General features: G+C 43.4%; 1 protein-coding gene across 4 annotated transcripts in view; it reads left to right on the top strand.

The window, feature by feature from the left end:
* Nucleotides 1-581: 581 nt before the first annotated feature.
* Nucleotides 582-16,841, top strand: part of LOC120902064 — a 79,489-nt gene continuing 63,229 nt past the window's right edge. For 2 of the 4 annotated variants that reach the window (XM_040310542.1, XM_040310541.1), the window contains exons 1-2: nt 582-734; nt 4,602-5,835. The gene's annotated coding sequence lies outside the window, so the exon portion shown is untranslated. The remainder of the gene's footprint in view (nt 735-4,601; nt 5,836-16,841) is intronic. The other 2 variants (XM_040310543.1, XM_040310544.1) reach the window with 2 other exon arrangements.

The raw sequence follows: 16,841 nt of genomic DNA, 5'->3' as shown, positions 1-16,841 counted from the left end.
GAATGATTTATTTCAAAACATTCAAAATACAATCACCTAATCACCATCTTTGGCACCAACCAATCCACTCTTTGCAACAAATCAAATATTTAAAGGGAAAAGATCGTTACAGTCAATGCGAAAAAGAGGACTTCATCAGCATTATAATGAATTTTTCTACACTCGATATTGTTTAGGGTTTGTGCAACTTTTAAGTAATAGTTCTGCTGGTGTGGGTTTCCTTCATGACATTTCTTTCAGTTTTGAATTATTTCCTTTACAGGTGTTTTTTCACTTAACATCAAACCTATTTTAATACTCCATCTGTTTATCTTCATTGTTATTTGTATCTTATTTTCAGTTTAATTATGCTTCCGATGAATAAATCCATTTAAGGAAGTTCCCTACAAAACCGTTGCAACAGTTGGAACCCGCACGGTAGCTCACCCGTGCGCTCAGCTTCCCCTGCGCACTCACCCCAGCGCACGAAGCTTTCCGAGCGGCACCCAGCGAGTGCCCGATCGGCACGCGCGGGGGCAAAAGCGCTGCTGCCCCGGGCTTGCAACGGCATGAGCTGCCGCCGGAACCGCGCGCGCACACACAGACAGCTCCGACGCTCATTTCATTTCGGTGCGTTCAATGGTCCGCACGTGTACAGGAGCCGCTCCGTTTCCGTGGCGTTAGTTTAGTGGCGTGGTATTTCGACAGTGACGGCGTAGCGCGTTACCACACAAACAAAAGCAAAATAAAGCAAGGTGAATTTCTTGATTTGTGGTATTTTATCAATATAAAAAGGGTTAATGTGCGCGTGTGTGTAGGGAAAGGTGCGAATGGTCTGGAAAGCAGCTATGGTCGAAGGAACTGATAGGGAATGTGTAAATGTGTGTTGAAAGTGCAATGATTGAGATGAAATTGAAGTACACAAGCGTGTGGATAAAACGGTTTGCAAGTAAAGATTGTGTGTTGGTTTTTTTGGTGTGTGAACAAGAATCGAAGATCGATACATGATCGCTTGACAGTGCTTTAAAATCGGCAGGAAATGTAAATTCGAGCGATTGTGCAAACCGTATCGCAGCAAAAGCGAACCATGAAAATGCCGAAAAAAAGAGTGATCCGACAACACATTACATAGCAGCAGCAGCAGCAGCAGGTGAAGAACAAAGCCATTGCCAGTCAGTGACACTGCCACCATCACCAGTCGGCCAGATGGGTCACTGGACAATCGAACAACGATCGGGAGCATGAGCTGTGTGTAGTGAAACGACACACGCAAACCACGTTCTCGCCGTATAAAGTGGTATTGCAGCGCGTTCTAGACCTCGATTGGAGTAGTAGAAGCACACACGCACGTACGGGGGCCAAGGGTGCGTGCCGGGATCCGGTGTTCCCGGTTTCGGTTGGCTGTGCCCATTTTTGGGGGGACACAATCCGCGTTTCCGTTCCCCGCCACGGCAAACAATCGTCCAACGGTCGATCGACGTTTCGTTTCGTAAAAGGAATTGGTTTTGTTGCGGCAAACGACGATACTGGCGACCACGACAAACACACACACGACGGCACGGGTTGGTCGGGATGCCTTCACCAAAAACCAAAGCGAATGCCAATCAGACGACGATCTTGGACGACCAGATCGCGCGTGTGTGTGTATGTTGAGTGTTGGCTTCTTACATTACACTGGCCGCAGACAGAGTGGTTGGCCTTCTAGGCGATCGATTGCAGCTTTGCGATGCATACAACCCCCACGGGACACGGGAAGGGGAGTGGGTTGTTGTAATGCACCTGCACGCGAAAGCTTTGCTGCATTCCGTGTTTGCTCACGATCCACTGCAATCCACTTGTGTTTTTGTTTTTTCCCTGTTTCTGTGGGTCAAAACAGAGTAAAGGGTGCTTTTTTTTCTAGTGTTTTTGGTTTTGGTCTGCAAGAAAATGGGGCAATTTGAATGATCTCCACCGGTGTCTTAAGCCGGCTCGAGTTAATCTGACAACTTCGGTTCACTTCGGGGGAAAGAAGAAGAAAAAAAGAAACAATCCAACCACTCGGTGCTGTGCAATGTCCGGCTTTTGTCGTGTTTATTATTTGTAAACCCGTTGAAAGGCCACCTCAACATGCTTTTGTGACTGAACATTGGTCTTGATCCGTGGACAAGATTGTTTCACTTACCATGCACACACACACACACGCGAGAGTGATTTTGTGGTATCAGCCCATTTGACCTGTTTCTTGGAAATCCGTCTGTCGTCGTCTGGTTGTGGCAAATCGGCAACACAGAACCCACCGTCCCATTGATGTGGGAGAATAAAAAAGAAAGCGAAAATGCAAGCGCCCAAACACCGACGTAACTGAGCAGGTTTGGCAAAATAATTGAAGGAGCGCTAAACGTGAGCCGTGGTGGGCGAGTTTCGTGTTACCGAGGTCCAGTCTTTTTTTTGTTTGTTGTTGCTCCAAGAATGTTACGATCTTTTCGAAAGTTTGGTTACAAAGTTGCAATTAAGAAGGTGGCAGCGTTGGCAACAAATGAGGCGGCAACCCCGGTTTGGTGGTTTTGGGGTCTATTTTGTTGGGAAGGAGGCAGTAAGCTTAGGTGGAGGTGGTGGTTGCATATTATTCGGAGGACTTTGCGAAATTGAAACAGGCGTAAACGGGGTATTTTTGCTGTAACAGCAGCCTATTGGGACAGAGGGGTGTTTTTTTTTCTCTGGCATAGAAGCTTTTACTTCGAACACATCTAATTGATATGTTTCATGTTTGATGGCAGTAGTTGAATGAATATGGTTGATATGGTCACGTTTTAGTTGTTTTTGGAGGTACAATGGCCTTCTGGTTTGATTTACAGTCATGCAAATAAGGCTTACACGGTGTCTTACTTCTTCAACACCTGTAGGCGTAGCAGTACAAACGATGAGAAAGGATGAATTTGGAGAATTCGAATCGAGATGTGTTTTTGGAAGATGTACAACAAAATAATAATAATCCGAAAACATTTTATAAAAAATGAAAAAAAAAATTAAATATGCATCAACGAAATTTAATCAAAAAGGTCAAATAGAATGCTGGATTCTTTAAATGAAATTGATCAAGAATTTTGTTGTATTATATTCCTCTCATTGAGTTTTTTCCTCTGTTTCTCGTTTAGTAACCCAAATTATTCACTCAAAATGTTTTTTAATGATTATCTTGTCGAATTTCATAGTACTTTTCTTAACTATACCTAATTTTACACTTTAACATGGACTTAATTTTAAATTTAAATTGATTGATTATTGCATTGCATAAAAACATTATTTGTTTAATTAATTTTATTTTGCATACGGGTTTTGTTTTCAATACTATTTCATTTCAATACAGGGTTTTCAATACAGGGAGTTCTCATACCTGTACGACACTTAATTGACTCCTTCTTCCGTGAAATGAACTTAATCAAAGTGGAATTTGACTCTATAGCAACCTGTTTGGACAAATCCAATAAGAATTTCCAAGGTGTTTGTTCAAAAAGATTGCCATGGAATCCAAAATCGATCGTATGAAGTTCACTTCCCATACGAAAGCGATAAGAAAGTGTCCCATAACCATGAGAACCCCTGGAAAACCCTGTAAAACATATTTCGTGTTGTGCTACTGTTTGACTGTGCTACTTTACTTTACTGTGCTACTGTATTAACTTACTTCATTTTTTTTCAAAAACTTTTACTATTTTATCACGTGTTGTTTTGTTAATTTTTTTTTTTAATATTTCAAACTTTATCTTGGTTGAAGTTTAATTGAAGTTGAGTTATTCTTATTGGTTTTCTCATTACACTTCTACTATTCATTTCTCATCTTTTTAATTGTGTTTTTTCCGTCTTCTTTCGTAACAAAAATATATAATTGCATCTGCGTTTTGCACTAATTGAAATGTATATTTGGACCCATTTATACAGATATTTTACTCTGTAAAGCTCCATTTTAAATTGAAACTAGCGAAATGGTTCAATGTTTAATTTTATGTGCCGTTAGATCTTTCAAAAAAAAAAAATAAAATCTATCATTATACTCCAAAACTAAAGGGTGTCTGAAACATGTCAAGAAAACTGCTAGTTCCTCTTCTCCCACACACCTTGGGTGTTTTCATTCTTTGTGTACAAACTAACCGCACTAACGGCCCCTCGCTCATAGCAACCGGTCCGTCACTAACAGCAACAACAATCAGGGCAAAAGCAACGTATGAGGAAGTATGAGGGAGGAGGACTCTTACTATATATGATTGCTGCCACCGGAACAGCAGCTCCTCGTGTCCCGTAGTAAATAAAACATGAACAAAACGGACCCGTCAGAGCGCGGACAGACAACATACACACACAGGCAGGCCTTAACCGTCGCTGCGTTCTAAGCGGCGATGCGTTTCCAGCGCAAAAGTGACGTCTTGCGTAGAGAAATAGAAGTGTGTGCAGCCGTTTTTTTTATTATCATGTGTTCGGTGTAGACAAAAAAAAACGTGCCAATTAATGTACAAAAGTGTTGGTGTGTAAAAAATACGCCGTTAACAGTGAATGTGATGTGTGTGTGTGTGTTTTTTGTTTAAAATTCTATAATAATTTTCCATTTCTAATTCTTACTTCCTCTCTGTCTCTCTTTCACCTTGCAGCGACTTTCGCTCCGTGCGTGCGCGTATTGTTATTATTTGCGTGGCAACCGCAGCAACGGGGGTACTAGCAAAAGAACGCAAAGAAACCACCGCTTGCAAGTCGTTCTAGCGTTACAATAAATGGCTTGCTTTGCTCTCTGGGTGTGATTGAACTTAGAGCGGAAAAAAAGAAGCAACCGCGGGCGATTATAGTTTTCCAGCGATGTAGCTGCAGTGGAAAACATGTGTGAAGCATTGTCAGGAAGCATATTTAATGCGGGTGTGTGTTATCATAGAAGTGAAGAAAAAGTGTTACAAAAAAAAACAACAACAACTTGCACCTACTGGTTTCCGACCTAAGGTGGTGGTGTGTGCGTGTGTGTTTTGTTTAGCGATGTGAATGTGTTTGCATTAATTGCAGTGTGGCAGTGCGTCCGGACATACTTGTGTCCAGCAGTAAGAGTCAAGCAATGGGTGTGAGTGTGTGTTATTAATTTATATTCCACTTTATTTGGAGAAAGCGCAAAAAGAACGCAACCGCGCGCGTCGCACGCTGTTCTGCTGTCATTTGCTGCGATACGCAACAACGCCAGAACGCGCGCAAGTGTGCGGTGGTCGAGGGCTTTCGAAGTAACCTTCCCCGCCCTTTCAAGACCCCCTTTTTAAAGCCCCCCTTTGTAACTAGCAGCGGCAGCAGCGGCGGCAGTGTGTTCCAATTCCCAGACTCACCTGCAGCATTCGCTGCACCTTGTCCGAAAGGCCGCCCAGATGCTTTCACCTGTGTGCTCTTGCCCGTGTGCGTGTGCTGTGTCGTTTCAGGCTAGTGGTGGTGAAGTGAAACCTCATTTTCAGTTATAAATAAAGCAAAAATTAAATAACTCCACCAAGCGAGAGAGAAAGAGGGCAAAGGGTTCCGTCATACAAACAGAGAACCCCGTTATCCTGTTACCCCTTTGCACGTGTTTGTGTGTGTGTGTTTCATCGTCTGTGTTTGTGCTTGTGTTTGGCGGGTATCCTAGTGAGAACACCTTTCGCGCTGTTTCGGTCCTGTTGTGGCAAAAGGAGAGGAAGGTTGGGTTGTTTGTGTTGCCAACAGGGTGGCGCGTTTGAGTGTGTTTACCGCTGCGTCTGCCGCGTGACCTCGCGTCGTTCAGCTGCTGCTACCGGAATCCTTGCAAAGGCCAGGACACGTGCCCCCATATTTGCGATTGGCTTCCCGGACCTGTGCGCGCCATCGATACACCCTACACACAAGGTAAGGTCTCCGGTAACTCTAACACTCGAACCTGGAAAGGGAGGGTTTAGTTTCAACATTTGCTCACAGTTGTTTATGTTATGCTCTGTTAAAGAAGTTTTGTCGCTTCTTGAGACTTTGAATTTGCAGCTGCCCATGGGGGAGTTCGTTGTTTGTGGCTCGAAAGCTCATTTCATAATTAATCAAAGTGGCGTGCAGTGTGTGCGCATTTTCCCTGCTGCTAGTCAGCATCTCTGATTAGTAGTGTATTGCCTGTTTTTGTTACTACTACTTGATCATCTTACACAGGCAGACGCTGTAATTTAAGCCAGCCCGGTAATGTGGCGCGCTACGCACGTGCATTACGCAAGAGGCTGCTGCCACCACCTAGCAAAAACTAATGTCGGCACGCACAAGCTGCTAACACTAATCATCAACTAAATCTGCAAAGAAAAAAAAAGTGGGACACTACACACACACACACACTCTGTGGGATGTGCCCCGCGGGATGTGTTGCTGCGAAGAAGAATGCTAATCGTAAGCATTTTTTTTGTGGTTAAAGCTCATGCACGCTGTTATGCCATCATTAAGCGTGCACTGACTAAGAGGATAGCTTTCGAACGTGTGATCAAAGTGTTTGTTTTTTTTTCTTAGCTGGAAGTCATCTTTTGGGGCCAAATCCATTGGGGTTTTATGAGACTCGGCTGCGTCTGTATCGTTATTGATCGTACCGATCGTACCGCAAAGCGAACTGATTATTTGTGCTGTCTATTGCAACAATCGAATTTAATGATGTGTGTAGTTGTAAATTGTCTGTTAATCGCAGTAGCAGTAAACTATAAATATATATAAAAAGCGCGCTCCAAACATTGCGAAATTGAGTGTGAACTGTTGCGATGTGGGTCAGTGGTGTGTGCGTTTGTTTTCAGTACAGCTGCGTGCGATTGGGTGAGAAGATTGTTGCTGTAAAATTGATAGCAAAAGTTGAAGATGTGTTGTGGGATAACAGGGCAAAGTGTGATCATGATCAAGAAGATTTTGTTTTGTTCAGCGTGAAATATAGCTCTTGCGAGCAATTAGTTGTTTCCAGGGATTGCGTTGAAGCAGTAAGCATCATATATAGTTTCTGTGTGACCTAAAGTATAGTTCATGTCTTGTTGTTAAACCTAATAAGTTGTTTCAACTGATTGAACTTTCAATGAATGGGGCTAAAATTTCAGCCTGTCAGCTGTTTGCATTGTATAGCAGTTTTCGAGCAGCTATCTAATTGAGTATAATATACAGGTGGGCTTATCCCAAGGTGTATGAATTTAGAAGGCTGATTTTTATCGCTTCTGTTTATGAATGAAGATGTTAAGAGTGTTTTGAGTATTCGTCAAGCCTCCAGAAAGCTCGTTGGAGCAAAAGTTTTCACTCGTTCTGTCAAAAAGTGATGTTCAAAATTAGTTATGAAAAAATGCTATGAGACCACCTGGACTACATACACTTTGATTCCAGATTCCACCACCTGATCTCCTTAATGCACCTTGGGATAAATGTAAACAAAACCGTGTTTTCGAGCAGGTACTCGAATCTAATTCTAGCTATTAGGCTAAAATTTTCTAGACTGAAAATCGCAGGCTAGTTTTTTGTGTGGTTTTGTATGGATTGTTTACATTATTTCAGCCTCCAACTGTCAAACTCCATACAAAAAACTAACTAGAATCGTGAAGGCCCCCAATAACAATTGATTGAATTTTTTGCTGTAGCCTAAGTATAAAAAAACTGAAAAAAAAATTCAAAAAAAAAGGTCAATTGTAATAGATTTGTTAAAGTATTTTGAAATATATCCCAAAAATTGAAGATTTTTTTTTTATAAAATGTATAGATTGAAAATACATTTTCAATCTATACATTTATAAAATGTTCCTTCAATAGATGGAACTTGTGATGAAAATTACTTTAAAAAGAAAATACCATGAAAAAACCTAACATGGGAAATAGAAAATGTCGAGAAAATTATCGCAAAAAAATATTGAAAATGCATGGGACTGAAAAAAATTTGATTCAAATGTTACTTATTAAGAATATGTATTAAGCTATAAGAGTAAATTAATAGTTGATTGTTGAAATAAACAAAAATAAATAAAATAAAAATAAAAATTAATGAAAATAATGTTCTTTCTATTACAATTCATAGCTCAAATTAGGAACTTGTACGGTTTGATAAGCTTGCGTAAATTTTACACGATCAAATTATCACGCATTATATTTAAATAAAATAAAATAAGGGCATTGCAATTGAAATAATGAATTAAAATATTACGTCCAAATATTGCTATAAATAATCAAGATTCCGTAAAAAGTAGAAAAGTACTCCAAGAGCTAGTGTACAACAATAGTTCGCCAATGAAAGACCACGCTGCAATAAATGTATAAAAATGACAGCTACGGAAAAGACGCAAAAAAAACAACGTTCTACTTAACATAACGATGATGGTGGAACATAAAACTGCGTTTTATTCACCTATTTCCTTGTACCAAACGTCCCACAATGCACACACACACACATCCTCGTGCGAATATCCCTTTCGAAATGGATAAAATATGTAAATCGCTTTGAGAAGGGGCACGAAGGAAGAAGGACGTCAGGTGGCGTAGAGGCAGCTGGCTTCCAGCAGCAGCAGCAGCAGCAAAAGCATTACGATGATGCACCCGGTGAAAAATATGACCTTAATATAATTTTCAATTTTCACTTACCGTTTTTTTATACGATCACGTTATGCATCTTCGCCGGTTAAGTGGATTTCGCGACTTGCCATTTCGACATAAACTGGGAGCCCCGGGGAGAGGGTTGATCGACGCTATTTTCGACGACGAGACACGAAGCAATGTGTGAGAAAACTATCAAACAGTAATGATTCGATTACCAACGACGGACAGACAGAGAGGAGTAGAGAGAGAGAGAGAGAGAGAGAGAGAGAGAGAGAGAGAGAGAGAGAGAGAGAGAGAGGAGGAAAAAAGCAGTCGGTTGTGGCTGTGTCCTCCCCATTTGATATGCACCTTCTCGTTTACTAGTTTGCATGTGAAACCTCTCACTCTGAGTGGCGGGGAAGTTGTTGGTGGGTTTGATGCGTAACGGTGGTGGCACGAATTGAGGAGGCCTCCCCTCTATTTCGTTCCCATTCTCATGTGACACTTGCGAGGTTTTTATGAGTCACCCTTGGTTGCTGGCACCCCGCGTACGTCGTCCCCGAATGGGTCTAGTTGCGGGCCAAGTGAACTGGTCGGTTTTACGGTTAATAAAATTCCAACCTGAGGCTCTTTTTCCCGCCCAGTTTTGTTTTTGTATAGAGCCGGCTTCTTGCGCTGTTGTACGTTCGCCGATGCATTCTGGGCGGATTTTGGGCATGTTTTTATGTGAATTTCTCCCTGTCCAAGTTTGTACATCGCACATACCTGCAGGCTTTTACCAACTGTAATGTACTACGCGAAGATGTTCCACCGAAGCATGCAACACAACACGTGCGTTCCTTTGGCGGGACCGACTTTTGACAAGCTTGTAAGCGCGCGGGGTGGGTAGTCTTTGCCGTTACCTGCAGAGCCTTCATCAAACAATGTGTATCTAATGGGCCCAACCAATAGCTGGTGTCTGTGTGTGAGGGCTTCAAGTCCCTATCAAAAACAGTGCTCTCCGGTCGCAACTGTGTGTGAGAGTTTGGCGCAGTTTTCGGTACTCCAAAAGTAGGCCAACTTGCTGTGTTGGTAGGATTTTTAATCGAAACCGCCCGGTTTGGAGTCCATCTCTCCGCATCTCGTCTCGGACTTTCGTCTTGAAGACGATGCCCTTCCTAGCCTACCTGCAGATCATTTAGCGGGCAAGCTGCCGTTGATGCGGCCGAAGATGTGCCGTAATGTTGTTTTTCTCTTCAATATTTCCTTCAAGCACGTTCTGTACACGATCAGAGATCGTTGGACCTTCTTTTTTTTTGGGGAAATGATTTGGAGGTTTGGGTCTGCTGTTTGAGTATTTATTCTTCGCTATTGAAGAAGCAACAGCTTCTCTATTACAGGTTTGCTAGCAGGAGAAGCATGTTTTTCTTCCTCTTCTGTGTGTAACGGGTGTGCCTGGTTGAACTGTTTCCTCACCAAAAAAAAAAAAAAGCCCTAAGTACCGTGGGGAGAAGCGAGTGTGTGATAGCGGTTACTGTTTAGTGGCGTACGGCTGAAGAACTTCTTCGCGAAGTTGGTTGCGGTCTGCGTTGCTCTGGTTGGTAAAAATCTTTCCGCTCGCGTTTCGTTTGGAATCGATTTGGAGTGGAGTTCGGTAGAGAGATAAAAAAACAGAATCAACAACACCAGAAAAACACACTGTGCGTGAGCTGCGATAACGAGCTTTTCCTGAGTTCCTGAGGCTGGGGAGCTTCCTCAATTGAACTCGCGCTGCTGTGTGCCGTGGCTTTGGAATGCTCTTGAAACATTATTGTGCCAAATGAAGGAGTGATTCTATCGAGTAAAAGCAAGCAGTTTCCTTTATTCCGTGAAGCTGTTGAGGTGAGAAGCTTGAGCGGGTTTTTTTTGGAAGCTGCCTTGAAGTACCCGCTGTCTATATTCCCAAGCATACAAAGCACCGCGAACCGAGTCACAGGAACCTGTTGATTTACGAACCAAATCCCACCCGAACGCCCAGCGCATTCTTTCCCGCAGTTGGACGGAAATTGGTAGTTTTTGTTGATTCTAGCCTCCTCCCCAAAAGCATCATTAACCGCTCATCATTGACCGAGCGAAGGGGTGTGATGGGAAGTCACACGGTGGTGGTCTACCGGCTCGGAATTGGGATCGGAAGAGCAAAGGGGATTAGTTCCCTTCCAGCGTTACCACCCAATTCCACCTTGTGTTTCTCGTTTGCGCGGTGATCTATTGCCTGGCGGTGCCAGAGTCTTTTTGATGCCGTGCTGAACTGATTGATCTGGGGGAATCTTACCGAAACGAGCACGACCACCAAAATGAGGCTTTGTCGAGGGGATTATTTTCGACAAAAGCCGACTTAACCGTGCCAAAAACATAAGTCAACCATTGCGGTTAAGGTTTTTAGGTGTCTTTCTGAGGGAATACGATTCCAGGCGAGCTTCATTACCTCGTTTGCGGCTTTATGATGATCACGGTCACAGACACACACACACACCGCGACAAAGAAACGATGGCACAGCCAAGAGCTGCTAATTAATTTCTGATGCGGTACGCTGATGCTTGAGTTTCGATGGTGTGGTGTGGTCGTCATGTCAGGGTCATCAACTGCTGGGAGGGAGAGTTTTTTGATGGAGTCGAAGTGTCCAATCCAGTTCCAATTGTCGCCGGCCGCTTCTCACGGCAGCTTGTTTTATGGCGGTGGCCGGGAAAGCTCTAATCCATCTTATTCTGAGTGTGTTTGTTCTCTGTAGATTCAGCTCTTTTTTTTATGACGACTATCTGGACGGTTTGAGTTGGAGTTGGAAGAACATTGCACGCCGTTGGCGGAATTTCTTCATCCGGCTTCGATCGGATCGGCAGCAAGGGATCGTTGAGAGAGGGGATGTGCCTATTATGATGGCAACCATAAAAGAATAGCATTACCCCGAAATAGAGAGAAATACCATACGGAGCTGCTTCCAGGAAATGGGGATAAGTCCAGAGGGTCCGAAACTAATGAGCAAACTAAAAATGAGAACACTCCATCTTGGTGAAGATCATGAAGAATACGCCATTTCCCTTAATGGAAAATGCCCCTCCCCCCTTCTTCAGAACTGAGCAATGCTTTATGATTTTTTTGGGTTCTTTTTTTTTCGTCTGCCAACTTCAACGCTTTTCTCATCCAGGAAATTGGCTCAATTGCCTAAAGGGCTTTCACGAAAAGTACCCCAAAACGTCGGAAATGACCTCCAAAGTAGGAAAGGTACTGTATTTGAATTGAATTTGAAAGAGAACGATTGATGTGGCGAAGAAGCTGAGGTTCTTGGATGGAATGATACAATTTCTTTACTTCTGCTTCACTCTCACGCGATGGCACTTGTCCTAACGGAACCGGCTGTGCCTTTAAAACAGCCTCCCCCCTTAGGTAGCTCATCATCAATTGCGCGAACGGGAATGACGGCGATATGTGATGAGAAGGGCATGGTACGAGGTGTACTTACCGTGGATGATTGAAGTTGGAAAGTTTGGTGGAGAATCTCACCTGGAGGAGAAGCACTGCAGGGTCGGCACGGAAGAGATTGAGTTCGGAAGTTAACGATTGCATCGTATTTTCGGTCGTCATCTCCAACTGCCACACTCGGCGAAAGAGCAAAGGATACAGACGATGATGGTGTACCCCAATACCTTCGCGGTTTGTCTGGGTTGAAAGCTTGCGTTGCGGGAATTCGTTCCCTTTGATGTCGCTTTGCTGCTATGGAGATGAGTAAAAGGTTGGAGAAGTCTGGTGAAGAATCAGAAGCGCACAGACCACACCAATCACACTCCCAGGGGGAGAGAGAGGCAAGTGTGTGCGAGACACACCGGCTCGTTTGTGGTTTCGGCTGCCTTTCTCGATCGAACTTTTGGCAGCGAGTCAACGCTGGCGACATCGCCCCAACCACAACATCCCCGTTACGCGATGTGTTCGATGAACCGTTCGAAATGAGAAGACTTTTCCCAGCGAAACCCAAGACGAAGAACGGCGCTGCTCTATGGGAGGGCGTGTAGAAGATGGGTAGGTAGCTTCTGATCAGTGCTAATGATGTTTGCAACACCCTTAACGTATGCGTGTGTGTGTGTTTCACGTCCGGAAGATGAGCTATTCGTCGAGCTTCTTGTGCAACACGAAACACACGCGATTGGTATGGCGATTGGATCAGGTTTCCCCACTTTCTCTGCTCGGTTCTGCTCCAATCGAATGCTGATGGATGGTTTAATTAAACTATTTTGGGGATGTGTGTACTACGTTCGCCGCAACATTTGGGTTCTCGCCTGGTTGGGTGAGTCTCGGAGCAGGATGATCGTTATCAGATTAGTTTGTGTGTTGATTTTCGCACAACAGCTGTGGGTGCGATGTGGGTGTGCATGTGTTTTTTTGTCGGGGTTCAGCATGCTTCTGGGTGTCTTTGTTGGGTGCGAAAAGGTTATTATATGCTCGTTCGATTAAGCGTTCGAGTGTGCTTCGCCACAAGCGGAGCGAGGATGTACAAGAGCGTGCTCGATGAAAGTGTTGATGTTGAAGCACACACATGGGGGAAGATTTGTGATGTTTATCAAATTGTTTGCTTTTCATTTGAAGTGTTTCGATCAATTGGGTTGAACTTGTTGAGTTATGAAAATGTGGTTCTTTCGTTGATTTTTAATAGCTCTCTTCACACTAGGTCCAATAGCAATTCCATCCCACATTGTTTGTGCGAGTAGTTCTACTGAATTTTGAGCTCCAAGCGTTGTTTTTAGATGCAGAATAATATGCAAATGGAAATAAAATAAAACTATTTACATACTTCTTTCACTTTATGGTAATGTTCACTAAACCATTTTCCACCAAACTATTTTGAAATGAAGAGGCAAATACGGAATAATTAATTAAATAAGAATAGTCCTTTTGGACGAAATATTGGATTGTGACTTTTCATTTATTTGAAAATAGGCTGTGGAAATACAACTTCATTTTACTTTTGTGTCGACTTTTACATACTTACAGGGTTTCCTGCGATTTATTGGTTGGTTTCCATCAATTTTTGGTGGGTTCCCATATTTTTTGGTGCGTTTCCACGATTTTTTGGCCGTTTCCCTGGATTTGTTGGTCCAATTGTATTGATATCCAATCGGAAAATATCAATAAATTATTGCAACGGACCAAAAATCTATGGGATACGATAAAAAAATCTTGGGAACGCACCAAAAAATCATGGGAACTGACCAATAAATCGTGGGAAACCCTGTAATATTGGCACAGTGTTTTGTGTGAAATCTTGGTAATGATCAATAATTTTATTCAATTCTTGATTTAATTTATAAGTCTTTGGTGACTGCATCCTTTATCTTCTATTTCTATATCAGTTAAAATTTTACATATTTGCTTCAAGGAAGCCTTAAAATTGAGGCTTTATGGTCTTATTTATCAAAATAATGAAAACTATTCCTTAATAAATCTTGACAATTTATTCTGTAAGATCCAAATAATCCAACTAAAACTTCTGAGTAAATAAATTTCTCCAATATGATTAATGCCTCGCTCTAACTCAAATCATGCTATCAGACGAAAGTGGCTTACAAATTGCAGCTTAGACGAGCGCTTATTGAATTTATGACAAAGCACACACACGCACCAATACCAATCACTCGATAAAGAAAGATTCCTCCAAGAAGTTCCGATTGCTTTGGCCCGAAGCACGAAAAAATCAATGACGGCTTAACGTGATATATCGTACAGTCTTCTACTTTACGGCCGTGTTTGTGTGTTTGCGGACGATAAAATGTAACTGCCCACACACACACTTTCCTGCGTTCCGTTATCATTCCTTGCAAGAGCGCAAAATATTATTGTTTTTTTTCTCACTCTTCTATTGCCTCCCCCAAAACGGCATTGTTCTTCCATGTGACGTCTGCGTGTTCTAGTGGTCCGCAAATGAAATGCCCACCGAAGCGTGCAGAGACAGTGTTTAACGTATTTTCATTTGAAATAAGGAGACAACTTTTAAGCTCATTTTGTTTGAAGTGTCACGTCGGTTTGTCGGTGGTTCAAATTTGGTTGTAACAAACATGCTATGAGACCACCTCGACTACATACACTTTCTGAATTCTGAATTCCATCACCTGATCTGATGCACCTTGGGATAAATTAAAATACCACCTTGTTTTGCTATTTTTTCGAGTAGGTACTAGAGTTGGTCTTATTTATCAAAATAATGAAAACTATTCCTTAATAAATCTTGACAATTTATTCTGTAAGATCCAAATAATCCAACTAAAACTTCTGAGTAAATAAATTTCTCCAATATGATTAATGCCTCGCTCTAACTCAAATCATGCTATCAGACGAAAGTGGCTTACAAATTGCAGCTTAGACGAGCGCTTATTGAATTTATGACAAAGCACACACACGCACCAATACCAATCACTCGATAAAGAAAGATTCCTCCAAGAAGTTCCGATTGCTTTGGCCCGAAGCACGAAAAAATCAATGACGGCTTAACGTGATATATCGTACAGTCTTCTACTTTACGGCCGTGTTTGTGTGTTTGCGGACGATAAAATGTAACTGCCCACACACACACTTTCCTGCGTTCCGTTATCATTCCTTGCAAGAGCGCAAAATATTATTGTTTTTTTTCTCACTCTTCTATTGCCTCCCCCAAAACGGCATTGTTCTTCCATGTGACGTCTGCGTGTTCTAGTGGTCCGCAAATGAAATGCCCACCGAAGCGTGCAGAGACAGAGAGAGAGAGAGCTCGTCTGGGGGGTGTTCTGGATCGCACCGTGAACTATAATTCTTCCGACAGCCACCGACAGCTAGGCATCGCACGGATGTCGTCGATTATTTGCTTCCTTAATGCCACTTGATCAGAGACCAATCGCGTGTGTCCGACTGGTTTGGTGGCGGCACCAGGACGACGCTGGGCGATGATGATGCTACCGCCGGGCGATTGCCGAGGAGTAGGAAATCCGATAAAAGCCCATTATCGTGGGCTGCATGTGTGTGTGTGTGTGTGGTTACGGCGGTTAACACATCGCATGCCGCGCTCGACTGGTGGTTGCCATTGGTGGTGTTGTTACGGGCAGAAGGACATCATCATGTGTTATTAGCCTCGGGACTAATAAAGCTCCCCCACACGTTCCAGGAGAGCGGGCTTTCGTTTGCTTAGGATACGGTTTATGAAGCAGATGTGTGTCGCCGCGGCTCCGTCTTCATCTTTCGAGCCGAGCCGAAGAAACGGCACAACTGTGGTGTGCGCTTGTGGTGTGTCCCGATGCCGCAATACGGAATTCCGGCCCACGGAGCGACAGGTACTACGTTTCCGGATCGATTCTACGCCCTTGCGGCGGCGGCAAGAGATAAGATCTCCGAAAATGGAAGGACAAATAGATCCTCTCGCTTCTCCATATGTCTCAAATGCCGACCTACATTCCCCGGGAGAAGTGTGGCCCAAAAAGGCCACTACGTATCCTTGCCGTGTGCTACACATTGTTTATTTAACACTTCAAAACCAGAATGCCGTTGCATATTTTATACGGCCTCATTGTTGTTGTGGTCCTGGGACACGCTCATAGTTTGTGATCCCTTTTTTCCCGCCCTCCTCCGGATCTCCTATGTTCCTATGGCCCAATGGACACATTGTTAGGCGACGAACCCCTTTTCCCGTGGAAAAGGAATGGAGCGGTTAGCTTTTTGGCCAAAAGCCCTCTAAAGCCCGTTTCGTTGAAGCCGTTGTTTGTGTTTGTCTTATCGTTTTCATAAATGAAAATGAGATAAGTTTGCCAGGCCTTTCGTGATGCGTCGTCGTATTGCGTTACGCCGGATCGTTCAACAGTCCAACTACAGCACAGTTTGACTTGGTTTACTTGCACAGGGGAAGCGATATGGCAACATGCGTCCTACCGAGGAACGTCATGTGGGAAAGGAAACAAGGGAGAAAAGGTTTAAACAAAAAATGCCAAGGACACACAGGCAATCGTGTGCCCTTCTGACCCACCAAGAAATCATCGCCCAGCGTGTAGTTAGTGTCGGTGTGCGGTGTCCATCCATGTCAGCGCAAGTTGTTGTGTTGCCTATTGCTTCGATCGAGGCAGGAATTGCCCTTTTTTATCACCACCTTCCCGTGGTTCCCGTGGTGCGCAAACCACGTTCGCAAAAGTATATGAAGAAAATGAGGGGGCAATAAATCTTTCACAACATCCCCGCGTTAGGGTACTGCTACGGTCAACGGGAACAAAACCTCGGGCCTGCGTTGCGATGATGATACGACGGATGATGGTTGAGGTTGTCGTGGCGGTCGTTGCTGCTGCTCGCTTTCCAGCGGTCCCTGGGTGCGTTCGTTTTTTTTGTGTGCCGCGAA

Source organism: Anopheles arabiensis, chromosome 3 (assembly GCF_016920715.1).
Source record: "Anopheles arabiensis isolate DONGOLA chromosome 3, AaraD3, whole genome shotgun sequence".
Taxonomy (NCBI): Eukaryota; Metazoa; Arthropoda; class Insecta; order Diptera; family Culicidae; genus Anopheles; species Anopheles arabiensis.
This window is presented reverse-complemented; position numbering and strand designations above follow the sequence as displayed.